Raw genomic sequence first — 25,447 nt, 5'->3', positions numbered from 1 at the left:
AAACACTGCTTGTAGCAAGAGCTGGTAAGGGATGAAGGTGTGAAAAAGCAGGAATGAGTCAAAAGAGGTGTTTTAACTTATTCTATTTTGTAATAGTAAAATATACCACAAACCTGCGATTTTATGAATGAACGAATGAAGCTATGTTATAGGAAAGAGTTATGAGTGAATGAAATGGGAATGCAGTATTTTTAGATATAGGGCTCCTGTGAGCAGCTTAGAAAAGACTTATGAATGACTAAATAGAAACTGTTTGAGAGTGGGTTAGTAAAGAGACCTATAACACAATATGTCACACCATATTATCATCCTGGCGGGGTAGGAGAAACCGGAGCCAGATTTCTTCTGAGTCAAACATGACAGATACACACCTCCTGACTTCAGTACATGCTCCAAATCAGTAACTGTGTCTTAATAGGTGCTCAACTCACCAGGGAATATATGCCCTCTTGAATATTAAGGGAAAAAATGTGAGGACTGCAGATGCTGGAGATCAGAGCTGAAAATGTGTTGCTAGAAAAGCGCAGCAGGTCAGGCAGCAGCCAAGGAGCAGGAGAATCGATGTTTTGGGCATGAGCCCTTCTTCAGGAATCCTGAAGAAGGGCTTATGCCCAAAACATAGATTCTCCTGCTCCTTGGCTGCTGCCTGACTTGCTGCGCTTTTCCAGCAACACATTTTCAGCTCTTGAATATTAAGACAAGTAACACACACAAAGCATCCAAATGTTCACTACTCAGTGTGACTGGATTGGTGTCTGAGCAGGTGGCATGACTGACTGAATCCCTTCCCGCACTCGGGGCAGGTGAACGGTCTCTCCCCAGTGTGGATAGGCTGGTGTCTCCGCAGGGAAGACCAATCAATGAACCCCTTCCCACACACTGAGCAGGTGAATGGTCTCTCCCTGGTGTGGACCCACTGGTGTCGCCGCAGGGTGGATGAATCGCTGAAGTGCTTATCGCACACAGAGCAGGTGAACGGCCTCTCCCCGCTGTGGACCCGCTGGTGGTTCATCAAGGCAGAGGACCGTGTGAATACCTGCCTGCACACAGAGCAGGAGAAAGGCCTCTCCCCGGTGTGGACTCGCTGGTGGGTCAGCAAGGCAGAGGACTGGGTGAACGCTTTCCCACACATGGAGCAGGTGAACGGTCTCTCCCCAGTGTGAATCCACCGGTGGGTCACCAGGGTGGATAACTGAACGAACGCCTTCCCGCAGACAGAGCAGGTGTACGGCCTCTCCCCGGTGTGGACCCGCTGGTGACTCTGGTGGTTGGAAGACTGGTTGAACACCTTCCCACACACAGAGCAGGTGAAAGGTTTCTCCCTAGAGTGGACGTGCTGGTGACTATGGAGGGTGGATAACTGAATGAACGCCTTCCCGCACACATTGCATGTGAAAGGCCTCTCCCCATATGGACCCGCTGGTGGGTCACTAGGGCGGATGAATGGGTAAACCCCTTCCCACACACTAAGCAGGTGAACGGCCTCTCCCCAGTGTGACGGCGGCGATGGCTTTCAAGCAAGCACGGGAATTTGAATTCCTTCCCACAGTCCCCACATTTCCACGGTTTCTCCATCACGTGGGAATCCCCACCGCCTTCTAGTGTTGACAATCAGTTGAAGGACCACTCACAAATGGAAGTTGTTCTATGTCTTGCTGCTGCGAACGGGGTGTTGCTATTTCAGACTGTGTACCCGCTTAAAGCTCTTCCCACAGTCAGTTCACTGGTACATGCTCACTGAGGTCTGTGTACTTCAGTCTCACTGAAGTTTGAAACATTTCAAAGCAGACTGGACAGAAGAGAAATAAAATTTCCAGTGAGATTCAAAAGACTGATAACATTCCTGTGCCAGTGAATCAATTGTCTCGATCAGATCTTGTTTTGAGATTTCTGGCTGCAATTCCATCCGTTCTCATATCCTGTAAAATGGAGATTACAGAAGACATCAATGTCTACAAAGGATAGTAATTCCAGACAATTCTGGTTCTTGTGGAACATTCTTTCTTCTCAATGCCACAGTCTCCCTCTATTCTAACTAGGTATTATTGCCCCATGCTCCATATTCTCCTAAAAATGCTGAAAAATGTTGACTAATGGATCTATGCTCGCCTCTTCCTGCCCTGGACACAGGTTATCACAGATTGAACCAGGAGTGAGCCATTCAGCTCCTGGGGTTTGCTCTGCTGTTCCATAAAATCAGATCTGTGCTGATTTGGCCTTCACTCCATTTCCTGCTGTTCTCCATAACCTTTCCTATCCCTGTCATTTAAAATTCTCTTCAATTAAGCCTTGAATACATTCCATGAGTCAGGCTCCATTACTCTCTGTGGGGGAACATTCCATAAACTAACAAGAAAATAATAATTTCCTCATTTCTCCCTAAAATGGGAGACCACTTCCAGGCAGGTAGAGACTAGCTAGTTTAGAATCATGTTCAGCATGGACTGGATGGAATAAAGAGTCAGAAACTGAGCAGTTTAACCCCAGAATAGAAAGGGGGCCGAGAGAAAAAAAGTGCCGTACTCACAGATGATGAACAGAGAAAGGGAGTTACAGTCTGAGGTGAAACTCAACCTTCATTCAGGGAGAGAGGAGCAGCATCAGCTTCAGAAACTCATGTTCAAACTTCCGCATTCAGTCAATACGGCGGTTCTGATTGGCCGGCGGACCAGTCTCCTTCCGATCATCCAGGGATTCCAATTGGCTCACCATTGACCTGTGTGACGTCATAGCGCGTGGCCAATAGGAGAGAACCATCTTGGAACACTGGATCGTCAGCGGCCAGCTCCCTCCGGACGTCCCGCCCCATATGTGGACGTCACAATGCGGACGTAGTGCGATCAGTTTCCGACTGAGACCTCCCCAACTCTGGGCAATATCTGGGAGCAAAGCAATATCTCCCCCTTTCTATTCCTCATCCTGGGAGGGAGAGAGAAGAGGGGAGGTACTGTACACTTGTACTAACTGCCGGCGGAAAGTATGAATGCAAGCGAAGGGGTTTCAGATTCGCTCTCTCTTCAGGCTTTCTGATTCTCATGTCATTTATCAGGACTGGAACATGGAAAGGGTCAGAGATTTGTCCAATTTTATTAAGTTGTTAAACATTCAACGTGTTCTTCGTGGTTTTCTCACATTCGATTATAATTAATTGTTGTAATTATGTATTGTAGCTATGTCATATACTTCCAATTATGCTGTTATTGAAAGGGATGGTAAGTGAGCATTGGACTGAGTCATCGAGATTGAACAGACCCCTCAGTCCAACTCGTTCATGCTGACCAGTTAATCTGGATAAATCTAGTCCCATTTACCAACACTTGGCCCATATCCCTGTAAACCTTTCTTAATTCATTCACCCATCCAGATGCCTTTTAAATATTGTAATTGTAGCAGCCTCCACCACTTTCTCTGCAGATCATTCCATATGTACAAAGAGAGTCTGTTCATCAGTCTAACAATGGCAGGGAAGAAGCTCTTTCTGAACCTGTTGGTGCATGTGTTTCCAGATTCTGTATCTTCTGTCTGACTAAAGAAGTTGTGAGAGAGCATTAGGGGGTTGGAGGAGAATTTGATGATGTTGGCAGCATTTCTGCGGCAAAGAGAAGTGTAGGTGGAGACCATGGATGGTAGGTTGACTTCCATGATGGTCTGCGATGCGCATAAAACCTTCTGGGTATCTTAGCATTCTGGGCAAAGCAGTAGCCGGAATAGGTTGTTACACATCCAGATAGAACACTTTCTATAGTGCATCTGTAAAAGTTGGTGAGGGTCATTATTGACATGCTGCATTGCATCAGCCTCCTGAGGAAGAAGTGTTGTTGTGTTATCCTGACTGAGATTGCCCCATCATTTTTCCAGATGGTGAGAACACTCAAAAAACCCACCGTGGAGTTTGCATTGCTGACAGAAAGCAGTTTGTGTTCAACAGCAGCTTAGTCATTCACGCACTGCTGTGAGATTAAAAGTACAGACAGCCATGAGGAACCAGAGGTGTTTTCAACCAACATTCAAACTGAGCCATCTAAACCTTTGAAGTCTCAAACGAAATCTAGAAGTTCACTTAGCCAAAAGCTAATGGAGGCATCCTCATAAAATTATCAGATATACTTGGAATCCTGAGAAGAATTCAAGTGAATCCTAGAAAGATATTGCATGTCTTGGACTATTCCCAGAAAGTGAATGAACGATCAAGATTCATATAAAGATTTGTGGGAACTATGGCAGAGAAGGAAAGAAACTAGATTTACAATTTAATGCCATAGATACTATTCTGCTAAGTTACTCCTGTTGATTAGGTTTTCACATTTTTAAACAAAAAAAGAGTTGTTCTTCCAGTTAATGACTGGGTTTTCAAACTTCTCTTCAAAATTTAATAGTTTTTCTCTTCAAACTGAATGATTGTAACAAAACTGCATCTCATTGTTGAATTTTGAATGTGTACCATGTGCTTGGTAAAGTTTGAATGAACAATATTTCATAGTGAATTTTATCATGTTTAGTACTAAGACATTCTGGAGAGGAAAGACTTGTCCTTGTGTGTTTTGCAACATTTAATCAAGGTCAGTTCAATAGAAGAAGCAGACAGGTTGATGCTCAAGTTGAGAGCTGGGGCAAAACAGCTGAAATAATGCAGGCAGTAGCACAGCAATTAGGGTTCGAAAGTTAGCCAAAAATATAAAAACAGGTTGGAAAGTTTCTTCAGCTTTCTTTAAAAAAGTTAACAATATAAGTGTTGGTTCTATAGAAAATGAGTCTGGGGATTCAAGAACGGAGGATAAAGACATGGTAGATGAATTGAAAAGAGCTTGAATCTGTCTTCACTAGAGAGGATACAAGTAACACCCTGGAACTAGCTGTAAATCAGGAATTGAAAAGGAGGGAGGAGCTGAAGAAAATTACAATTACCGGGGAAACTGACTAAACTGTTGGAGCTACGATTTGACAAGTTCCAGGTACCTGAAGGATTTCATCCAAGACTCTTAAAGAAACACTAACCAGTGAAACAGTTAACACATTGGTTTTAATTTTCCAAACGCTATTAGTTTCAGGGAAGGTTTCTTTAAATTGGTAAACTCTTTTCGAAAAGGGAGACAGAGAATAGGAAACTGCAGACCATTTACCTTAACATATGTCATAGGGAAAATGTCGAAAGCTATAACAAAAGATGTTATGACAAGGCACTTGTATAAGTTCAAGGTAATCAGGCAGCGTAAATGTATTTTTGGCAATGGGAAATAATGTTGTAGTAATGTTTTGAAGAACTGCCTCTTCCCAATGCGACTGAGCTGATGAATCTCCAGTGCCGACAGGAAATGGTATCCCTTCCCCCAGTCCCCACATTTCCACGACTTCTCCACAGTTCTGGTGTCCTTTTGGCTTTCTGCTTCTGATGAACAAGTGAAACTGTGATCACACTCAGGAAACGTATACAGTCACTCCTTCCTGCGAATAGTGTAATAGTTCTTCAGTCTGTGTAACTGGTTAAAGCTCCTTCCCACTGTCAGTTCACTGGGGGACACTCTCTCTCTCTCTCTCTCTCTCTCTCTCTCTCAACAAGGGGAAAAGATGTACAAAAGTTGAGCAGCAAGACAAAATGCAAAAGCAATAAAACAATTGTGGCTGTACCCTTTTTTTCTCTTTTGGCACTTGGATATTTAAATGTATTAATAACACCCACATCCCCAAAAAACGTATTACGCATGCCTGCCGGTGTCAGCATAACACTGGGCATATTTATCGCTGTCTGGAAAAAAGGCGTGCAACCTTCTCTTGATGGACCAATAGGACGCCCAGGAGGACCAGAAACAGACTGGTCTTCCTGACAATCAGAGCCATCCCATTGACTAAATGCGGAAATTGGACCATGAGGTGCTGAAGCTGCTGTTCTTCCTCTCTCTCTATCTCTGAATGAAGATTGAGCTTTAACCAGACTGCAAATTCTTTCCCCTGTCCAATTTCTGTGAGTGCGGTACTCTCTTTTTGCACCCCATTTTCCATTTCTTTTTCATTCTGGGGTTCAATTTTTGACTTGCAGCAACTAAAAGGAAAGGGAGTGAATCCGGGAGGACACAGAATCTGGAAACGTTGGTCCAGGTCTGTGTCGTAATGGGCAAAATAGACAGGCAGGAGGCTGCAAGAACACAGCAAGCCAGGCGACATCAGGAGGTGGGAGAGTCGATATCTTGGTGTAACCTTTGTTCGGGACTGGAGGTGGGTACAGGGAGAGGTACAGAGAAGAGGTGTGCTGGGGACACGATGGTGAAGTGGGGATAGGTGAAGACAGGTGGAGGGTACAACCTGATTGGTCAATGGGAGGAAGGAATCTGGTTGGTGGCAGAGAGGAGTGCAAAGGAGGGGTCGAGGCTGAGAAGGGAATTGGGGTATAGGAAGTGAAGTTATTTGAAATTGGGGAACTCTGTGTTGAGTCCTCTGGGCTTTAGGCTGCCCAGGTGGAAGATGGGGTGTTGTCTTCCAAGTTGTGGTTTAGTTTGTTGTGGCAATGGAGGAGGCCAAAGATGGTCATGTCAGAAAGAGAGTGGGAAGGGGAATTAAATTGGGTGGTGACGGGGAGGTCTGGTCAGCCTCTGCGGACCCGGCTGCAATGCTCGGCGAACCATTCCCAAGTTTACATTCGGTCTCCCCGAAGTAGAGAATACCACAGTTTGCAAACACATGGTAAATGCAGTACCGTAATGTGAAGTTATAGCCTTTGCTGTGGAAAAAAAAGCAGAAAGGAGGTGTATTGTTTAAACGTTAATGTATTGGGTTGTGGACAAAGGGAGAACTGTAGATGCCGGAGATCCGAGTCAAATTGTGGCACTGGGAAAACACAGTAGATCAGGCAGCATCCAAGGATCAGGGGAGTTGACGTTTCAGGTACGACCCCTTCATCAGGAATGATGTATGGATGTACAAAGGGGCCTCAGCGTCCTTCGACACCAGTCAATGCCAGTTGTCAGATAGGCGCTGCAAGCAATCAGCATGGCAAATGGTATTTTGCCAAGAGGAATTCTGTTGTAAAGTGCGGATGCTTTCCTGCAGTTAGGTGGTCATTGAATATATCCAAGGCTGCATTGATCTGACTTTTGAACATCAAATAAGTGAACGCTTATGGGGAAGGCAAGAAAATGATTTTACAGAGTCATACAGCACAGAAACAGACCCTTCAGTCCAACTAGTCCGTGCTGACTATATTCACAAACGAAACTAGTCCCACCTGCCTGCGTTTGGCCCATGCCCCTCCGAACCTTTCCTATTCATGTATTTATTCAAATGTCTTGTAAATGTTGTTACTGTACCTGCACCCACCACTTCTTCTGGACATTCATTACACACACAAACCACTCCATGCAAAAAAATAGGTACCCTTCATGCCTTTTTAAAGTCTTTCTCCTCACACCTTCAAATTTGCTGCCTAATCTTGAAACCCCACTCTAGGGAAAGGATACACGGCAGTCACCTCATCTATGTCCCTCATGATTTTATAAACGTCTGTAAGGTCACCTCTTAGCCTCCTATGCTCCAGTGAAAATGTCCCAGCCCATCCATGTAGATGTTGGCAGATTCATATCCAGTTATGATCTGTTGAGTGCTGGTGCAGGCTTGAAAGACCAAATGCTTCCAGTTCTCTCACACTGTGTCCAGGACAGCAAGAGACCATAGGACAAAGAAGCAGAAATTAGGCCATTCAGCCCATCGGGTCTACTCCACCATTTAATACTGGCTGATAGGTTTCTCAACCCCATTCTCTCACTTTGTCCCCATAACCCTCTATCCCCTAGATATTCAAAGTCTCCATCTCAGTCCTAAATATCCTCAATGACCAGGCCTCCACAGCCTTCTGTGGCACTGAATTCCATAGATTCACCACTCACCACCATTCTGAAAGGTCTTCCCTTTACTCTAAGGCGGTGCCCACTGGTTCTACTCCCTCCAACCAATGGAAACATCTTCCCAATGTCCACTCTGTTCAGGCCGTTCAGGGTTCTGTATTGTTTATGTTTCAATTAGAACCCCCCTCCCCCCAAGTGTGGGCCTGTTAGTCAGCATGAACCAGACCCTTCAGGTTGTGGTACAGCAGGGATTAGGTTGAGCAAACTGAGAATGGAGGGAGAGTATGTGGGATGGAGATTTTCAAATTCTAGGGAACAAGAGAGGAAAAAAAGAGTTCACTATAAATTAGAATTGATTGGATGGGCTGAAGGGCCAAGGAGTGGCAGATGAAAATGTGTGGTTTGCATTTTGGTCAAGCAATGCAGGCAGGACTGACACACGTAAGAGGGGTGTTGCAGAACAAAGGGACCTTGTAGTGCAAGTTCATAGTTCGTTGAAGGTGGAGTCGCTGTCGACAGGATAGTGAAGAAAGCATTTGGTATGCTTTCCTTTATTAGTGAGACCATTGAGTATAGGAGTTGGGAGGTCACGTTGGAGCTGTGCAGGCTATGTTTGGATGACTGCATTTGCTTCTGGTCTCCCTGTTATTCTAAAGATATTGTGTAACTTTGAAAGGGGTCAGAAAAGATTGACAAGGCTGTTGCCAGAGTTGGAGGGTTTAAACTACAGGCTGAATACACTGGGGATATTTTCCCTGGAGCATCGGAGGCTGAGGGGTGACCATGTTGACATTCATAAGGGGCATAGCTAGGGTGAATACCCAATGTCTTTACCCCAGGGTAGGGGAGTCAAAAACTAGAGGGGCATATGTTTGATGTGAGAGGGGAATTTTAAAAATTCTTCTGGTTGGGTACATGAATAGAAAGGATTTAGAGGGATATGGACCACATGCAGACAAATTGGACTAGATTAATTTAGGATACCTGTTTGACAGACAAGTTGGACCGAAGGGTCTGTTTCCGTGCTGTATGACTTTTATCGTCTTCTATGAAAGCAGAAATCTGTTGGTGAAGACTGGAATTTCAGGATGTTTTGCCCTTACTGGGAGCAGAAATGTTTGACTGAAGTGTGTTGGTGTTAATGTCTTAATGTTCCATTTTGCTCCCACCTTCCTGGGGACGTTAACCATTTCTTATCTGCTTGTTCATCAAGAAGCTGCATTGCACCCTGAATTGACTATTTTGTTTTGCTGAGTGAGTCAATACTTCCTTCGAGTTACGCTGTACCAAGGATTCAGTTACAAAGGGACAACTTGGTGGTGACAAACAGTAAAGAAGGTGAGGTGGGATGGGTGGAGAGTGTGTGCGCTTTGAACTGTTTAAAAAGCAGTTCCTTTTTCTATGCTTTTTTGCTGGGGGGGGGTTCTGAAGCTGTAACAAAGCTGGGTCACAATAAAGGTTACCCGAACTTATTGCCGGGCTCAGATTCTCATTGAAAGTTTTGAGCTCCAAGAGTTTTTAGTTTTAAAGCTGCTCATTTCTTTCAGCCTGCTGCACTAAGTTTCCAATGTCGCATATCAAATGGAGCAGTGAATGAGTAGCTAGTATCTTGAGAAATTGGGAATTTTTCAGGAGTGCAGAGTAAGTCATTTCATTGGCATTGTAAAGTGTAATAGCAGCACCGGGAGGTGTGGGCTGTGTTCACGAGATACGATATGGAGGGGCCGGTATTGGAGGGGGGTGGATAGAGTTAAATATCTCACAACACCGGGTTATAGTCCAACAGGTTTATTTGTAAGCACTCGCTTTTGGAATGCTGCTCCTTCATCGGGTAGCTGTGGACCAGGGTAATAAGACACAGATTTCATAGCAAAAGATCATAGTGTCGTGCAACTGATCGGATATATTGAACAAGCCTAGATTGCTGTTACCTCTTTCATCTTTTAGAATGGGTTGCAGGTTTTGGTTCATTTAAATCTTTTAAATCACATTCTCGAGATGACTTAAGGTTTTATAAAAAATAGGTGACATCTCAGTTCAGACAATGCTTTAAAGGTGTGAGGTTCGAGTCTATCAGTTTCCTAATCTTGAATCAGACTGGTTCTATTTCCAAAGTAGGAATTTATAAAATATTACATGGATTGACTGCCTGCAGTTTGCGTGCTCTTTGAGCAAAATTGAATGTATCTGCAAGAATAATCCTGCCAATACAAATTCACCCCATAGAGTTACGTGTCCGTATTCATGAGACAATGTGAGTGTGTGCATGTCAGGTTGTGTGTGCGCAGGTAAATTGTGAGTGTGATGGAGTATAAACCTGTGAGTGTGTTGGGGGGGAGTATGTCTGTGTGTCTGAGAGAGAGTGTGTGTATGAGAGAGGTATGGATAAAAGCAAGGGCTTGCGTTTTGTGAAAACAAGGAAGGGCAGGACATGTACAGTTAATGGTAGGGCCCTGGGTTATGTTGTAAAACAGAGAGACATGGGGGTGGGGTGGGGTGGGGTTGGGGAGTCATAGAACCTCGAAAATGTGGAAGTAGGCCATTCAGCCCATCTATTCCACACTGGCCCTCTGAAGAACATCCCACCCATAACCACCCCCTTATTCCATATTTCCCATGGACCATCCACCCTAATTTGCACATCACTGGGCACTATAGGTAATTTAGCACAGCCAATCCACCCTAATTTGCACCCTAATCTATAAATTACCTTCTCGAGTGTAATTTAAATGCAGAGCTTTTCTAAGAAAAATGTCAGTCTGACTCAACATTGGGACCCAGACAGAATTCACACCTGTTATTAGAAAAATTCTGCATTTAAAGGACCTTCTTGAGAAGGTAATTAAAAATAAGTTCAGGGATTAACATATCAAAGAGCAGAAACCCATTCTAAAAGATGGAAGATTTAGTCTAAAATTGTTGACTGTATCACATTTTCATGACACTGGACTCCTTTGCTACAAATTCCGGGATCACGATCTAATTCTCCACAACCACCTGATGAAGGAGCAGCGCCTCGAAAGCTAGTGCTTCCAAATAAACCTGTTGGATTCCAATCTGGTGTTGTGTGATTTTTAACTTTGTCCATGGGAAACTCATGAGCTGTGGGACTGGTAACAGTTGTTATTTTGTGATCCATTCCAAGTGAAAATTATCCTCTGCGCAGACACGGGTGAGCAGTCTGTTTTTGTGCATTGTGCGGGATCAGGCTCGCAGCTTTTAAATCCTTATGTTCAGCAGCAGAAGCAAACTGTAGATCAGCAATTGTATTCTGAGAGTGGTACTTCCAGCCCTGGTTAATCCCATTGGGTCCACAGAGAGAGGGAGAGGATGTCACATCTAAAGTTCATACAGAATAGTTGTTTCGGTTGTTCAGTCAGTTGAGTTGGTTCTGCACTCAGATGAGACTGGATATTGCTTTTTAATGGATCATAATTGAAACAACAATGGAACACCTTAATTTTTTTTTCTTTTTCTTTTCTTTTTTTTGTGCAGGTGTGAGACACAGTGAAGGACACAAGGTGCACGAATCTTTATTCAATTTCCACCACCAGGAAATATGAAAAACACCCGAGTGGCCAGTGACAAGCACTGCCCTTCAAACCAGAGGGCAATGCTGTGTGATCAAAACAGTGAAGGGGAGGGTAGGGACTAAATCAAAATAGAGTTGGAGGGAGAAATAATGCACTCCACTCCCTGCGGCGCCCACCTCTCCCTGAACGACTCCAGGGTGTTATGGAACACCTTAAAGTCAAGCAATTTTGATGGGCAAATCGAACCTTGAAGAGATCATGTTCTTCCATTAATAACGTCGGGTGACCCAAATTAGACATGTTTATTGATAGCTCCATAATCATATTCCTGCTGGATTTTTTTCTGGGCAAACAATTTCAGATGGGAGAAATACTGTATCCTGGGAAGGCAGTGAAATAAAAAAAAACGGTTGTTTAAAGCATTTTAACTGTGGACCCACGAGCTCTTGTCCATTAAATCTCTTTATTCGTTATTATGTAGAAATATCTGTTTAAATTGAGCCGTGAGCTTTCCCAACGTAGACAGGGCTCCTCGGAACGTGGCAGTGTCCCCCCTGCAGCTGCAGAGCGAGACAGGAGAGTTTGTTTTTGTGAATGAGCAGTTGTAGCGCGAGGTGGCTGTTACTTGGTGACGGTGAGGCTCCCCCCGGCCCCGCCCATCCCCCTGAGCTGACGTCACGCGGGGGTGAAGGCGGTTGGGAGGAGAAGTCGCTCGAGCGGGGAAGGGGCGGCCGTTAGGAAAATGGCGCCGTGCGGCCCGGGGCAGACACCCGTCACTGGGCACCGCCGCCTTCCTGGTGCAGCTGCTGTGTCACGGCCACACCGCCCGGCTGGACAGCAGGCAGGAGCCGGTGACCATTCTGGAGGCGGATGGGGTTAAGGGCCTGTTTGGGAACCCGTCGGCCGCCTGGGTGGTGGAGTTCTACTGGTCGTGGGGCGGCCCCTGTGTCAACTCTGGGGCCACCTGGAAGGTACTGGGCCCGGGAGGTGAAAGGTGAGGCAGGTTGGGGGGGGGACGGAGGGGAAGGAATGTGGGGCCTGTCCTGTCATAGTGACATTTTACACTCACTTTCCATCTGCTTTTACTGGGGCTTGTGCTGTTTACTCTTGGTGTTACTTGTGCAATTCCCTCTGGTAGTGTGGAGATACTAGTGAGGGAGATTATGCACCAGCATGTATATGTTATTCAGTCATTGAAGGGGCAGGACCTGTTGAGAATGGTTAGTAAAGCATGTGGTGTACGTAGCCTTGTTAACAAGGACATACAGTAGTTTGTAATTTGTCAAAGTATGCTTCTCATAGTACAGACCCTTTGGTCCAACCTGTCCATGCTGACCAGATATCCAAAATTAGTGTTGACAGTGTAGTGCTGGAAAAACACAGCAGCTTAGGCAGCATCCAAGGAACAGGAGAATCGATGTTTCGGGCATAAACCCTTCATCAGGCGGGCGTATGCCCGAAAGGAATCAAAAGATTCCTAATGAAGTGCTTATGCCCGAAACGTCGATTCTCCTGTTCCTCGGGTGCTGCCTGACCTGCTGTGCTTTTACAGCACTACACTCTCTCTCCTCTGATCTCCAGCATCTGCAGTCCTCACTTTCTCCGAGTTGATTTCAACATTACTGCGAAGACTCTTCCATGGATGCCTACCTGGAAGAAGTTCTCCTCCTCTGTCTACAAAGATCTGAGAGTCCCTCACTCACTGTACCCCCCAAGTCCTCTCCTCTGCCCAGAATTACTTCAGCCATGTCCTCAAGCAATTTGACTACCACAGCCATATCTCCTTTCTCATTGCTTGGCTACGGAACCATCTGATCCCACATGGACTCCGGACCACATTCAGACCAACCCAGTTTGGACCTGAACAGGATACCCAGTACACACTACAAATCCGAAACCTTCAACAACGATTTTCTTTCTGGATCCTCCACTCCACACTATCAGCCATCTACTTTACCTGCAGTCAGTCCTGCTCAAGCTCAGCCTCACTTTTTCCAGAACTGCAACCAAGATTCAACATCCTCAGAAAAGATTCCTGTTGAAGGGCTTATGCCCAAAATGTCAATTCTCCTGCTCCTCGGATGCTGCCTGACCTGCTGTGCTTTTCCAACACTCTCAACTCTGATCTCCAGCATCTGCAGTCCTCACTTTCTCCGAGATATCCTAAATTAATCTAGCCCCATTTGCCAGCACTTGGCTCATATCCCTCTAAACTCTTCCTATTCATATACCCATCCAGATACCTTTTAAATGTTGAAATTGAACCAGCCTCCACCACTTCCTCTGGCAGCTCCTTCCATACACGCACCACACTCTGCATGGAAACGTTGCCCCTTAGGTGCCTTTTATATCTTTCCGCTCTCAACCTAAACCTATGCCCTCTAGTTCTGAACTTTACTGCTACACTGGGGAAACTGGGGAAAACACAAAGAGCTTGAGCAGCCAGACAAAATGCCAAAACAATAAAATGTCAAGCCATGTGGGAAAAAAAAGTGGCTCTTCCCTTTTTTTCTCCTCTCGGTATTTGGACACTTAAAATCTGTCAGTAACACTAGTATCACCACAGAGCATATTGCAGGGCGTGTGTTCAGTGGTGTCACCAAAACATTGGGCATGTTCCTTGCTGTCGGCAGAAAAGGCGGAAGATCTTCTTTTGATGGACCGATAAGGAGCACTGGAGAACCTGAAGGTGACTTGTCCTCTTGCCAATCAGAGCTCCCCTACTGTCTGAAAGCAGAAGCTGGACCATGACCTTCTGGAGCTGCTGCTGCTCCACTCTCTCAGAATGAAGATTGAGCTTCAGCCCAGACTGCAACTTCCTTCCTCTTTGTCTAACATCTGTGAGTACAACACTCTTTTCTCACCCCTTTTTCTATTTATTTTTCATTCTAGGGTTTAATTGTTGACTTGCAGCAACTGAAAGGAGAGGGAACAAATCCAGGGAGGGGGCAGACTCTGGAAATGTTGGTACAGGTCTGTGTCTCAATTGGCAAAATAGACCGGCAGGAGGCTGGAACAATGTAGCAAGCCAGGCAGCATCAGGAGGTGGAGAAGTTGACGTTTCAGGTGTAACCCTTGTTCCAGACTGAGGATGGGTGTAGGGGAAGATGCAGAACTAGGGTGTGCTGGGGGCAGGGTGGTGATTTGGAGACAGGTAGAGGGTACAACCTGGCTGATAAGTGGGTGGAAGGAATCTGGTTGGTGGCAAGGAAGAGTGGAATGGGAGGGACTGGGAAGTGAGTTGGTGATGGAAAGGGAGGTTATTTGAAATTGGAAAACGCAGTGTTGAGGCCTCCAGGCTGTTGGCTGCCCAGGCAGAAGATGAGGTGTTCCTTTAATTTACGGTTTGGTTCATTGTGGAAATGCAGGAGACCCAAGGTGATTATATCAGAAAGGGAGTGGGAAGGGGAATTAAAATGGGTGGTGACTGGGAGGTCCATTCGGACTCTGCGGCTTCAGCTGTGGACCATTCCCCAAGTTTACGTTTCGTCTCCCCGATGTAGAGAAGACCATAATTGGCAAACACATGGCAAATACAGTACCGCAATTTGAAGTTATTGCCTTTGCTGTGAAAAAAAAACAGAACGAAGGTGCATTGTTTAAATGGTGATATATTGGGATGTGGAGAAGGTGAGGTCTGCAGATACTGGAGATCAGAGTTGAAAAGTATGGTGCTGGAAAAGCGCAGCAGGTCAGGCAGCATCCAAGGATTAGGACAGTCCACGTTTTGGGCATGAGCCCTTCATCAGAAATGATATATGGATGTACAAAGGGGGCTCAGTGTCTAGTAAATGCCAGTTGTCAGACAGGTGCAGCAAGCAATGAGCAAAGCAAGTGGTATATTAGCAAGAGGAATTGAGTTCAGAATTGGGGATGTCTTCCTGCAGTTAGGGGCTCATTGAATATATTCAACGCTAGGTTCACCTGATCTTTGAAAAACAAAGAAGTGGATGTTTATGGGGGAAAGCAGAAAATGGTTTTAAGATCAGTACAGAACAGTTAGAGTCATACAACACAGAAACAGACCCTTCAGTCCAACTACTCCATGCTGACTATGTACTAAAACTAAACTAGTCTCACCTAGATTGGCCTATATCCCTCAGAACCTTTCCTATTCATGTACTTATCCAAATGCCTTTTAAACGTTGTAACTGTACCTGCATCCACTTTCTCTGGACATTCATTCCACACAAACCACTCTTTTAAAAAAAAAATCATGCCCCTCATAACTTTTTAACCTTTGTCCTCTCACCTTCAAAATTTGCTCTCTAATCTTGAAACCCCCACCCAAGGGAAAGGACCCCTGCCTTTCATCTCATCTATCCCCTTCATTATTTTGTAAACCTCAGTAAGGTCACTTCTCAATCTCCTGTGGTCCAGTGAAAACTAGTGTGGTGCTGGAAAAATACAGCAGGTCAGGCAACATCCGAGCAGCAGGAAAATCAACGTTTTGGGCAAAAGCTCTGATGAAGAACATATCCCGAACCGTCGATTTTCCTGCTTTTCAGATGCTGCCTGACCTGTGCTTTTCTAGCACCGCACTCTCGACTCTGATCTCCAGCATCTGAAGCCCTCACTTACTTCCAGTGAAAACGTCTCAGCCTATCCACCGAGATGGAGGTAGATTCATATCCAGTTCTGATCTGTTCAATGCTGGTCCAAGCTCGAAAGACCAAATGGCCTACTCCTGTTCCCAATTCTGACACTGTGTCCAGGACATCAACAGACCACAAGACACAGGAGCAGAAATAATGCTATTCTGCCCATCAGCTCTGCTCCATCATGGCTGATGAGTTTCTCAAACTCATTCTTCCACTTTCTCCCTGTAACGCTGAAGTCCCTTGATACTCAAGAACCGATCTGTCTCCGTCTTAAATTTTCTCAGTGACTTGTCCTCCACAGCCTTTTGTGGCAATGAATTCCATAGATTCACTGCTCTCTGGCTGATGAAGTTTCTCCTTGCCTCTATTCTGAAAGGTTTTCCCGTTACTCAAAGACTGTGCCATCGAGTCCTAGTCTCTCCTATCAGTGGAAACATCTTCCCAATGTTCACTCTGGCCAGGCTGTTCAGTATTCTGTATGTTTCAATTAGATCCCCCTGAGTGTGGACCTGTTCATCGGAATGATCCAGACCCTTCAGAATGAGGTTCAGCAAAGTAAAAATGGAGGGAGAGTGTGTGGGATGGAGATTTTCAGCTTTTCAGGAATAAGAGAGGAAAGAGAGTTCACTATGAATTATAACTTATCGGATAGGCCAATGGGCCAAGGAATGGTAGATGGAGTTTAATTTAGAGAAATGTGAGGTGTTGCATTTTGGAAAGGCATTTTGAAGACAAAGACAGGGGAATATATTACGGGGAACAAAGAAATGGCAGAAGAATTAAATGGGTACTTCAGGTCGGTGTTCACTGGGGAAGACACACGCAATCTCCCTGAGGTAACAGTGGCTGAAGGACCTGAACTTAAGGGAATTTATATTTGCCAGGAATTGGTGTTGGAGAGACGGTTAGGTCCGAAGGTTGATAAGTCTCCGGGGCCTGATGGTCTACATCCCAGGGTACTGAAGGAGGTGGCTCGGGGAATCGTGGATGCGTTGGTGATTGTTTTCCAGAGTTCGATAGATTCAGGATCAGCTCCTGAGGATTGAAGGGTGGCTAATGTTATTCCACTTTAAGAAAGGCGGGAGAGAGAAAGCAGGAAATTATAGACCAGTTAGTCTGACCTCAGTGGTGGGAAAGATGCTGGAGTCTATTATAAAGGATGAAATTACTGCACATCTGGATAGTAGTAACAGGATAGGACAGAGTCATAATGGATTTATGAAGGGGAAGTCATGCTTGACTAAACTTCTGGAATTTTTTGAGGATGTAACTCTGAAGATGGAGGAGGGAGATCCAATAGATGTCGTGTACCTGGACTTTCAGAAAGCTTTTGATAAAGTCCCGCAGAGGAGGTTAGTGAGTAAAATTAGGGCGCATGGTATTGGGGGCAAAGTACTAGATTGGATTGAAAATTGGTTGGCTGATAGGAAACAAAGGGTAGTGATAAACTGCTCCATTTCGGAATGGCAGGCAGTGACCAGTGGGGTACCGCAGGGATCCATGCTGGGACCGCAGCTTTTTATAATATATGGTAATGATATAGAAGATGGTATCAGCAATAACATTAGCAAATTTGTTGATGATACAAAGCTGGGTGGCAGGGTGAAATGTGATGAGGATGTTAGGAGATTACAGGGTGACCTGGACAAGTTAGGTGAGTGGGCAGATGCATGGCAGATGCAGTTTAATGTGGATAAATGTATGGTTATCCACTTTGGTGGCAAGAACAGGAAGGCAGATTACTACCTCAATGGAATTAATTTAGGTAAAGGGGCAGTGCAGAGAGATTTGGGTGTTCTTGCACACCAGTCAATGAAGGCAAGCATGCAGGTACAGCAGGTAGTGAAGAAGGCTAATAGCATGCTGGCCTTCATAACGAGGGATTGAGTATAGAAGCAAAGAGGTGCTTCTGCAGCTGTACAGGGCCCTGGTGAGACCACACCTGGAGTACTGTGTGCAGTTCTGGTCTCCAAATTTGAGGAAAGACATTCTGGCTATTGAGGGAGTGCAGCGTAGGTTCACGAGGTCAATTCCTGGAATGGCGGGATTACCTCACACTGAAAGACTGAATCGACTGGGCTTGTATACCCTTGAATTTAGAAGACTAAGAGGGGATCTGATTGAGACGTATAAGATTATGAAAGGATTGGACACTCTGGCAGCAGGAAACATGTTTCCGCTGATGGCTGAGTGCTGAACCAGAGGACACAGCTTAAAAATACAGGGTAGACCATTTAGGACAGAGATGAAGAGAAACCTCTTCACCCAGAGAGTGGTGGCTGTGTGGAATGCTCTGCCCCAGAGGGCAGTGGAGGCCCAGTCTCTGGATTCATTTAAGAAAGAATTGGATAGAGCTCTCAAAGATAGTGGAATCAAGGGTTATGGAGATAAGGCAGGAAGAGGATACTGATTAGGAATGATCAGCCATGATCATATTGAATGGCGGTGCAGGCTCGAAGGGCTGAGTGGCCTACTCCTGCACCTATTGTCTAAGGCAAATTGGGACAGGACTTACACACTAAATGGTCAGGTCCTGGGGAGTGTTCCTGAACCAAGAGACAGGGAGTGTAGGTTCCTTTCCTTGAAAGTGGAATCACAAGTAGAGATGGTAATGAAGAAAGTGTTTGCTTTCCTTTATTGGTCAGTGAATTGAGTATAGGAGTTGGGAGGTATGCGGATGTACCTACTAGAGAAGATGCAAACCTTGACTTACTCTTGGGAAATAAGACAGGGCAGGTGACTGGGGTGTCAGTGGGAGACCACTTTGGAACCAGTGACCATAATTCTATTAGATTTAAAATAATAATGGAAAAGGATTGACCAGATTATAAATTGGAGAAAGGCCAATTGTGACGGTATTAGGCAAGAACTTTTGAAAGCTGATTGGAGACAGATGTTCGCAGGTAAAAGGACGGCTGGAAAATGGGAAGCCTTCAGAAATGAGAAGCCTTCAGAAATGAGATGATGAGAATCCAGAGAGAGTATATTCCTGTTAGGGTGAAAGGAAGGGCTGGTAGGTATAAGGAATGCTGGATGATGAAAGAAATTGAGGGATTGGTTAAGAAAAAGGAAGCATATGTTGTATATAGTGAATCCTTAGAGTATAAAGGAAGTAGAAGTATACTTAAGAGGGAAATCAGGAGGGCAAAAAGTGGACATGAGATAGCTTTGGCAAGTAGAATTAAGGAGAGTATTTACTGTGGAAAAGGATATGGAAGATATATATTATAGGGAAATAGATGGTGACATCTTGTAAAATGTCCATATTACAGAGGAGGAAATGCTGCATCTCTTGAAACCACCTAAAAGTGGATAAATTCCCAGGACCTGATCAGGTGTACCCTAGAACTCTGTGGGAAGCTAGAGAAGTGATTGCTGGGCCTCTTGCTGCGATATTTGTATCATTGATAGTCAACAGGAGAGGTGCTGGAAGACTGGAGGTTGGCTAACGTGTTGCCACTGTTTAAGAAGGGTGGTAAGGACAAGCCAACAAACTAGAGACCAGTGAGCCTAACATCAGTGGTGGGCAAGTTGTTGGAGGGAATCCTGAGGGACAGGATGAACATGTATTTGGAAAGGCAACGACTGATTAGGGATAGTCAGATTGAGTTTTTTGAGGAAGTAACAAAGAGGATTGATGAGGGAAGAGTGGTAGATGTGTTGTATATGGACTTCAGTAAGGCGTTCGACAAGGTTGCCCATGGGAGACTGATTAGCAAGGTTAGATCTCACGGAATACAGGGAGAACTAGCCATTTGGATACAGAACTGGCTCAAAAGGTAGAAGACGGAGGGTGGTGGTGGAGGATTGTTTTTCAGACTGGAGGCCTGTGACCAGTGGAGTGTCACAAGGATCAGTGCTGGGTCCTCTACTTTTTGTCATTTACATAAATGATTTTGGATGTAAGCATAAGAGGAACAGTTAGTAACTTTGCAGATGACACCAAAATTGGAGGTGTAGTGGACAGTGAAGAGGGTTACCTCAGATTTCAACAGGATCTTGACCAGATGGGCCAATGGGCTGAGAAGTGGCAGATGTAGTTTAATTCAGATAAAAGTGAGGTGCCGCATTTTGGGAAAGCAAATCTTAGCAGGACTTATACACTTCATGGTAAGGATCAACTAGGCAAAAATGTGGACTGCAGATGCTGGAAACCAGAGTTTCGATCAGAGTGGTGCTGGAAAAGCACAGCAAATCAGGCTGCATCCGAGGAGCAGGAAAATCGATGTTTCAGACAAAAGCCCTTCGTCAGGAATAAAGCTCTCTTCCTGATGAAGAGCTTTTGTCCGAAACGTTGATTTTTCCTGTTCCTCAGATGCTACCTGACCTGCTGTGCTTTTCCAGTGCCACTCTGATCTAAACACTTAATGGTAAGGTCCTAGGGAGTGTTGCTGAACAAAGAGACCTCGGAGTGCAGGTTCATAGCTCCTTGAAAGTGGAGTTGCAGGTAGATAGGATAGTGAAGAAGGCGTTTGGTAGCTTTTCCTTTATTGGTCAGAGTATTGAGTACAGGAGGTGGGAGGTCATGTTGCGGTTGTACAGGACATTGGTTGGAATATTGTGTGCAGTTCTGGTCTCCTTCCTATCAGGACGATGTTGTGAAACTTGAAAGGGTTCAAAAAAGATTTACAAGCATGTTGCCAGAGTTTGAGCTATGGGAGAGGCTGAACAGGCTGGGGCTGTTTTCCCTGGAGAATTGGAGGTTGACGAGTGACGTTAGAGGTTTACAAAATTATGAGCGGCATGGATAGGGTAAATAGACTAAGTCTTTTCCCTGGTGTCGGGGAGTCCAAAACTAGAGGGCATTCCTTTTGGGTGAGAGGGGAAAGATATAAAAGAGACCTAAGGGGCAACCTTTTCACGCAGAGGGTGGTCCGTGTATGGAATGAACTGCCAGAGGAAGTGGTGGAGGCTGATATAATTGTAACATTTAAAAGGCATTTGGATGAATAGGAAGGGTTTGGAGGGATATGGGCTGGGTGCTGGTAGGTGGGACTCGATTGTGTTGGGATATCTGGACGGGTTGGACTGAAGGGTCTGTTTCCATGCTGTACATCTCTATGACTCTTATGATAATTGGTAAACAAGTTAAGTCATAAAGGTTAGGTCATCTTTATCTTGAGATACAAAGGACTTGCAGCTTGCAGAGTGTGGTTAGTACTTTCTCATTGGTCTACTTCTGCATTCTAGTGGTTTTAGTCGTTAGTTGTTTATACAGCTATAGACACGAGCAGCAGCTCGTCACGTAGCAATGCAGAAGCCATCTTGTGCAGCTCCTTCAGCCATTTTATCCTACCTTCCAGAGGCCCCATATCCTCACACTCTCCCTCCATTCTCACTTTGTTGAACCTAATCCCTGCTGGACCTCATCCTGAAGGGTCTGGTTCTTGCTGATTAACAGGTGTCACAAAGCTAGTACCATTCTTTCCTAAAAGATGTCCCTTGACTCAAGGAGACGGTGTCTTTGACTTTTTTCCCAGAGGGGTAATAAACTGGGTCAATCTCCGATCAGTCTGGTTTGGTACAGAGACGAAAAGGATTTTAAGAGGCCTTTTGTTTATATGTAAACTGATGAGATTTCAGGCCAACGTGGTCATATTTTAGAAGTTACCTGTATAAAAAAGGGGGCATAGTCAGCTCTGGAACTGGTTGGAAGTTCAACAGGGAGCTTTTCTTTTCTGCCTCTCAACTTCAATCTGTAGGTATGTGTTCTATTTTTACTGGTTTTCAAATTGAGTTTGCTTATTGGGACTGTTGTTTATATTCGAACAGCATAATTAAGTCTAGTTGGATAGGTTGAGTTCTGTAGGGGTTCTTTATTCTGATCTTTGTGTTTAATTGTGTAAGTTTGTGAATAATTATTGTCTGTTTTAAAATCTAGTAATCAACCAAGCTAACTTCAGTTAATTTTTACTGTACACTTAGCGAAACAAATTTCAAAGCTATGGTGTGGGGCTGGCTACTTAAGAATGTTTTGCATGGTCCGGTTTAGTCCATAACACAGGCCCCCACACAGGGGTGATCTAATTGAAACATACCGAACACTGAATGGCCTGGGCAGAGTGGACATTGGGAAGATGTTTCCACTGACAGAAGAGACTAGAAACCGAGGCCACAGCCTTCGAGTAAAGGGAAGACCTTTTAGAACAGAGATAAGGAGGAACCTTTCAACCAGAGAGTGGCGAATCTATTGAATTCATTGCCACAGAAGGCTGTGCAGGCCAGGTCACTGAGGATATCTAAGACTGAGATAGATAGGCTCTTGAGTATCAAGGGGATCGAGAGTTACGGGGAGAAAGTGGGAGAATGGAATTGAGAAACTTATCAGCCATGATTGAATGGTATGAAGATACCTGATGGGCTGAATAGCCTAATTTTGTGCTCCAATGTTTTATGGTCTCTTGCTGTCCTTAGACTCATGAGGGTGAGAATTGGGAGCAGAAGTAGGGCATGTGGTCTTTCGGGCATGCACCAGCATTGAACAGATCATAACTGGATATGAATATATCTACATCTAGGTGGATATGCTGGGACATTTTTCACTGCAGCACAAGAAATTGAGAGGTGACCTTAGTTTATAAAGTCAAGAAGGGGGTATTGATGAGGTGCATGGCAGATGCTGTTTCCTTCGGGTGGGGGTTTCAAGATTAGGGAGTACATTTTTAAGGTGAGGAGAAAGATTTTAAAAAAAGACATGAAGAGCACCTTTTTTCTTTTGGTTTACACGTGGAATCGCCCTTTTTCAATGTCCTGAGGAAATGGTGGATGCAGGAACTGTCAACATTTAAAAGATATTTGGATAAGTACATTCACAGGAAAGGTTTGGAGGGATATAGGTCAAACTAGATGGGACTAGTTTAGTTTGTGAATGTAGTCAGCGTCGACTAGTTGGACTGAAGGGTCTGTTTCTGTTCTGTATTACTTTGTAACTATTCTGTGCTGGTCTTAAAAACTTTTTTTTTAAACTTTCCCCCATCACCATCCACTTTTCAAAAATCAGATGAACTCAGCCTTGAATATATTCAATGACCCTTCACAACTGCAGGAAGACATCCCCACTTCTGAACTCAACTCCTTGCTAATATATCACTTGCCTTGCTGATTGCTTGTTTCACCTATCTGACAATTGGCATTGACTAGTGTAGAAGGACGCTGAGCTGAAAATATGTTGCTGGAAAAGCGCAGCAGGTCAGGCAGCATCCAAGGAGCAGGAGAATCGCCGTTTCGGGCATGAGCCCTTCTTCAGGAATGAGGAGAGTGTGCCAAGCAGGCCAAGATAAAAGGTAAAGAGGAGGGACTTGGGGGAGGGGCATTAGAAATGCGATAGGTGGAAGGAGGTTAAGGTGAGGGTGATAGGCTGGGGTGGGGGTGGAGAGGTCAGGAAGAAGATTGCAGGTTAGGAAGGCGGTGCTGAGTTCGAGGGTTGGGACTGAGACAAGGTGGGGGGAGGGGAAATGAGGAAACTGGAGAAATCTTAGTTCATCCCTTGTGGTTGGAGGGTTCCTGGGCAGAAGCTGAGGCGCTTTTCCTCCAGCTGTCGTGTTGCTATGGTCTGGCGATGGAGGAGTCCAAGGACCTGCATGTCCTTGGTGGAGTGGGAGGGGGAGTTGAAGTGTTGAGCCACAGGGTGGTTGGTCCGGGTGTCCCAGAGGTGTTCTCTGAAACGTTCCGTAAGTAGGCGGCCTATAGAAGGCCTTTTGTACATCCACACATCATTCCTGATGAAGGGCTCATGTCTGAAATGTTGACTCTCCTGGTCCTTGGATACTGTCTGACTTACTGTGCTTTTCAAGCGCCACACTGACTCTTAATCTCTTGCATCTGTAGTCCTCACTTCCTTCACATCCCAATGTGTCACTTTTAACAATGCAATTCCTTTCTGCTTTTTTATTCCACAGTAAAGGCTATATTATCACATTGTGGTAATGCAATTGCCATGAGTTTGCCAACTGAGAACAGACCTGGACCAACGTTTCCGTAGTCCGTCCCCTCCCTGGATTCATTCCCTTTCCTTTCACTTGCTGTAAGTCAACAATTGAAGCCCAGAATGCAAAACAAGAAACGGAAAAGAGAGTGCTGTACCTCACAGATGTTGGACAGAGGAATGAAGTTGCAGTCTGGGGTGAAGCTCAACCATCGTTCATGGAGAAGAGTAGCAGCTTCCAAAGCTCATTGTCCAACTTCTGCATTCAGAGAATGGGAGAGCTCTGAATGGCAGGAGGTCCAGTCTCTTTCCAGTCCTCCAGGGCTCTCTATTGGTCCATCAAAAGAAGGTCACAAACCGTTTGTGCGGAAATCTAGGAGTATGCGCAGATTTTTGCTGACACCGAAGAGCATAAGCAGTCCGTTGCTGACTTTGTCACTCTTGTTCTACATAGTTGGAACCTATATCACAAGACTAGGAATACGCCATTCACCCATTACAGCCTGTACTCAACTGTGGCCCAACTGCGTATATTTCAAGGCAGGTTCAGAAAGGTGCCTGCAGCTTTTTAATAAAATTGAAGATGCTTTAATGATGTTTCTGAAGATATCATTTTAGCTATTCTTCATTTTAAAGATCAGCTATTTCTCATACACCCCCATCTCTCATATAGACTCATCAACATCCATTCTCTCTCTCTCTCTCTTCTTAGAAAGTCTTGATACAGCAATCAAAGGAGTCTTGAGGCACAAGAAAGAACAGGTACTGGGGGGGGAAAGGGAAAGAGAATGGCTGGGGGTCGAGAGAGAGAAAATGGACAGGGGTTGGGGGGGGACAGGGAGAGAATGGACAGCGGGCAGTGATACCACAAACCCCACCTTTCCCAGGACCACAGCAGGCACTTCTCAATCTACATGTGGCCATGGCAGCAGAATCATATAATCCCTGCAGGCCATTCGCACCAAACTTCCAAACTTCCAAACAGCATCCCACCAGACCAACTCACCTACCATATAGCTCTGCAGCTCCCCCTGGCTTACCCACCCTAAACTGCAGATTATTGGACTGTTGGTTGAAACCACAGCACCCAGAGGTAAACTATGCACAAAGTCCACACAGACAGTCCCCAGAGGCTGGAATCAAACCCAGGTCCCTGGTAATGAGAGGAAGCAGCACTAGCCATAGAGTCATTGTGCTGCCCATAGCTTTGGGGTTCTGCTTTGTCTTTGTAGCTTCTGATTGGCTGTGTCTTCCTGACATTGTTGGACCAGCCTCCCTTTCCCACTTCTCCAGCCCTGAGCACGTTGGTTCCTGAATCCTGATGCCTCCTGCTGCCAACTGCAGAGAACAGAAACGATCTGTCACTATTCTGTCCCTTACCACCACCTTCCCCACCCCCCCAACTTTGTTCTTCCTCCCACCACCCAGCCAGTTAGCTCCTCCCCCCTGCAGCCCTCTCTGATCCCCTTTACCTCTCACCCACCTGATCCTGTCCACTGACCCAATGAGAAGGCTCTGTCTGGAGATGAATGACCATCACCTGGAATAAAATGCTGG

At 45.2% G+C, this 25,447-nt stretch overlaps 1 long non-coding RNA gene and 1 pseudogene across 2 annotated transcripts; one reads left to right on the top strand and one right to left on the bottom strand.

The window, feature by feature from the left end:
• Nucleotides 1-633: 633 nt before the first annotated feature.
• On the bottom strand, nucleotides 634-2,626 carry LOC140460419 (uncharacterized; annotated as a pseudogene).
• A 191-nt stretch (nucleotides 2,627-2,817) lies between these two features.
• LOC140460421 (uncharacterized) lies at nucleotides 2,818-24,482 on the top strand. 2 transcript variants are annotated; one of them, XR_011954081.1, is made up of 5 exons: nucleotides 2,818-2,944; nucleotides 9,046-9,170; nucleotides 11,328-12,359; nucleotides 13,999-14,205; nucleotides 23,865-24,482. It is a non-coding gene; the product is annotated as an uncharacterized lncRNA (long non-coding RNA). The 2 variants fall into 2 exon arrangements; XR_011954082.1 differs by having other exon boundaries at nucleotides 2,818-3,067.
• The last annotated feature ends 965 nt before the right edge of the window (nucleotides 24,483-25,447 follow it).

This window comes from Chiloscyllium punctatum, chromosome 36 (assembly GCF_047496795.1).
Source record: "Chiloscyllium punctatum isolate Juve2018m chromosome 36, sChiPun1.3, whole genome shotgun sequence".
Classification (NCBI taxonomy): Eukaryota; Metazoa; Chordata; class Chondrichthyes; order Orectolobiformes; family Hemiscylliidae; genus Chiloscyllium; species Chiloscyllium punctatum.
The sequence above is the reverse complement of the archived record's forward strand: the minus strand, read 5'-3'. Positions and strand labels throughout refer to the sequence as shown.